Consider the following 4,195-nt stretch of genomic DNA (forward strand, 5'->3'; position numbering starts at 1 on the left):
ATCCCCCTATAAATATCAACAAACTCAACAGAGTTAGGGGATCTCTTTTTCGGAGGGCTTAGATTGGATTTTTGATAATCAGATCGAGGGACGGATTTTTGGAGATTGGATTTTGATTACTTGGAGAGGATCTTTCGATTAGATTTCCTAGAATCAGAAAAAGAGGATTAACTCCTTACACAGTCTGGGAAATCAACAAACGGAGGAGCTCTAAACCGTCGATATTTGGCTTATTAACCGAATTATTTTCGGTTTGAACAACTCTATTATCAGAGTTTATTCTGAATCACGAAACTCATCAAGAGTTATCAACCAGACAAGGTTGAACAACTCTATTATCAGAGTTTATTCTGAATCACGAAACTCATCAAGAGTTATCAACCAGACAAGGTTATTGTTCCAGTGAGCATAGATATTTGGATCGTCAACGAGAAGCAAACTCGACGCAAACATTCGAGGGAGGCATCTCATCGCTACCTAGAAGGACCCAGAATTAAACAAAGGAGAGAATCCAGATCATTCTCTTCTCTTTTGTAATCGGAAATCCAATTGTAATCAAGAGTTGAGAGAGTTGTAATCATTCTTTTTCTAAGCAGTTAGAGAGAATAAAATCAAATACAGTTCTTTCATTTACTTTGTTTTTATTACAAATTTTCCAACAAACAACAATCTTTTTTTTGTACCGCTGACGTGGAAGGGCCTTGAAATATTAAATGGTATTTTTGGGGGCTGAATCACATGGGCCAAAATACAAGGGGACGGGACACATGAACTTTCTCATTTTGGGGCCTAGACACATTTTTTCATATATATATATATATATATAACATCATTTGCTCATCTGATTCCACTTACTCAGCAATATAACTTGCATCGTAGGCCCTGATTCCACTTACTCAGCAATATAACTTGCATCGTAGGCCCTGATTCCACTTACTCAGCAATATAAACATCATTTGCTCATCTGATTCCACTTACTCAGCAATATAACTTGCATCGTAGGCCCTGATTCCACTTACTCAGCAATATAACTTGCATCGTAGGCCCTTCAGAACCAAGTTGCATAACTTGGAATCTTTTATATATGTTTATATTTTGCAGTAGAAAGTCAAGTTGCTAGGAAAAAAACTAGGATTGAGATCCTCTCCACTAAAAAAAAATAGTGAAGGGACCACTACATAATCATAGCCATTGATTATCTAGTTGATGATTATGATTTTTTCTTTTAGTGCAAATTAGGAATGAGTGCAATACACGAGGGTATGGTAAGTGTTAGATTTAGATTGTATCATAACCGCCTACTAAATAATCAACGCTTGAGATTAAAAGTAGTGGTCTCTCCACTACTTTTTTGTAGTGGAGAGGATCCAAATCCAAAAAACTATATGTAAAAAGATTATATGACCTGCTTCTTTAAAGACTCGAAACTTTCATCGTCCAAAGTCATGAAACTCTCTACGTAGAAGCTGACCCCAAAGAAGCTGCTGTCCTCCCCACTACTAGTCGCTTCAACTCGTTCTTCCGCTGGGTTGTAGACCTGCAGCTTGCCGTCGGACCTCTCCAACAGCGCTCTTCCGTAAATAATGAGGATAGCAGCAGCGATCGATGCTGTACGCCTTCACCCACGACGCGCAGCTGTTACGGCCCTCCTCCAGCAGCCACAGATCGACCCTCGATCGCCCCGAGCACTCCATGCACAGCGATCCGCCCAGACGCGTCAGGCGAAAGTCCAACGCCTCGTCACGAGAATTCCCTGAGAAATGTCTTATGCCGGGCAGCGGTAGCTTTGACCATTCCTCTCTCTTGAGATCAAACCGGGCTATTGCCTCGTTGTTGTCATCGTACGGATCTCCGACAGCCCGCCGCAATGCAAAGCTACCCGGCAGGAAATGGACGGCTTCGTCGACGACGACAGCCGTATTCTCGTCATGAACCCTAAAAGGGGGCCCTCCTTCTCCCACCATCTCTCTGACCCAAGTGTGAAGACCTCACTTCTAATAATTGGTAGCAGGAGGTTGAAGAGGGGAAACACACCGAACACGCGGAGCACCTTGTATTCCCCTGTAGAAGGAAGGTAAGTGAATGCCACCGCGTGGCCGCGGTGCACCATGCTGCGGAACCCCGAAGATTTCCTGGGCAAAGCGATCTGCTCCCTGGTCGCAGGGTTTTGGATGTAGATGTCATCAGAGCCGTACATGCAGACGAGGTCGAGGCTGCAGGAGAAGACGAGCCTGTGGGGCCGCAACTGCACCCTCGGTGAGTAGTAGTCTGTGGTGGTTACACGGTCTAGTAGCACGTGAAAGTACGTCCGGCGGTATCCCCCACCGTCGCTTTCGGAGGTCGCGCCACGAGGGAGAGGGTTCCGTTCGGATCGGCGGCGGTGGGACGACCTGAAGGAGGGGCTGGAGATGAGGGAGAGCCACGATTTGGACACCAGTTTGAGGCGCGAGAGGGTCTTCACGGGGAGGAGGAGGAGGATGTCGGAGACTACGTCGAGAGGGAGGGACGCCGGGTTCGACGAGTATAATTCGTTGTTGGTTTCAGAGGAGGCGGCCATGTTATCAGGTTAGATATCAGCCAGTAGCTAGGAGGAGTTTAGGGCTTAATTTGCTGATTGATGGGGGGTAGTATGTATTATAAATAGAGGAGGACGACCAGATGAGCCCTAGGAGGAGGAGGAGGAGGACTCCTAGTGCAAACAAAATTCTCCCCAAATCCGGCCTCCCTCTTTGAATTAAAAAATTCAGTTGTAGCTCTAGTCAGAATAGGAGAACAAATAATATCAAAAACGCGAAACTTCATAAGTCAATTACACACTGACTAATAAATAATTGTTGCACGCTACTTTCAAAAAGAGGAACCATAAGTGAAACAGCCGATTTAACCATATATGTAAAGAATGCTTATTCAAATCTTTGCAGCACCAGTACATGAATGGATATATTACCTTTTCTTCGGTGCTATATATGCTTAGGAAATCTTAGAGATCCTATTCTAATTGTTTCATTCGCTACATGGCGCTTTGTTGACTGCCATTCACAAAAATAACTCCAGTCTGCTTTTTAAGCATCTCACCTGATCATGAATCTCATGACCAGAGCAAAGTACTATTCCTCATCAACCTGCACATCCAATACCACAGCAAAAAAAAAAACCACAGCAGTGCACCTCTACCTGCACTAGAACCAGAAACAAATGTTTAATATGCAGTCCACAATCTCTTAGCAGGAAAATCCAATCTGTATATATAACCTAAAAATTTCCTTCCTCCATATAACTTGTATCATAGGCACTTCAAAACTAATTAGTTGCATAACTTAGATCCAAATCAAGTTGCCAGGGAAAAAAAAACTATATGTAAAATTAAAGATTATATGGCCTCCTGCTTCTTTAAAGACTCGAAGCTTTCATCGTCCAAAGCCATGAAACTCTCTACGTAGAAGCTGACCCCGAAGAAGCTGCCCTCCCCACTACTAAAGATCGTCGCTTCAACTCGTTCTTCCGCTGGGTTGTAGACCTGCAGCTTGCCGTCGCACCTCTCCAACAGCGCTCTTCCGTCCTTCTCCACGTCGACTCACCCACGACGCGCAGCTGTTAAGGCCCTCCTCCAGCAGCCACAGATCGACCCTCGATCGCCCCGAGCACTGCATGCACAGCGATCCGCCCAGCCGCGTCAGGCGAAAGAAGCACGCCCCGTCACGAGAGTCCTGTGAGAAATGTCTTACGCCGGGCAGCGGTAGCTCTGACCATTCCTCCCTCTTGAGATCAAACCGGGCTATTGTCTCGTTGTCGTCGTCGTGCAGGTCATCGACAGCCAGCCGCCATGTAAAAATATCTGGCAGGAAATGGACGGCTTCATCGACGACGGCCGAGCTCTCGTCATGAACCAAAAAGGGGGGGCCCTGCTTGATCTCCCTCCATCTCCCTGACCCAAGTGTGAAGACCTCACTTCTTCTGATTGGGTGCTGGAGACTGAAGAAAGGAGACGCACCGAACACACGGAGCACCTTGTATTCCCCTGTAGAAGGAAGGTAAGCGAATGCCACCGCCTGGCCGCCGTGCTCGGGAAACCCCGAAGATTTCCTGGGCAAAGTGATCTGCTCCCTGGTCGCAGGGTTCCGGATGTAGATGTCGTCGGGATCGTACATGCAGACGAGGTCGAGGCTGCCGCAGGAGAAGACGAGCCTCCTGTGGA

This window comes from Asparagus officinalis, unplaced genomic scaffold (genome assembly GCF_001876935.1).
Source record: "Asparagus officinalis unplaced genomic scaffold, Aspof.V1 AsparagusV1_Un419, whole genome shotgun sequence".
NCBI classification, from domain to species: Eukaryota; Viridiplantae; Streptophyta; class Magnoliopsida; order Asparagales; family Asparagaceae; genus Asparagus; species Asparagus officinalis.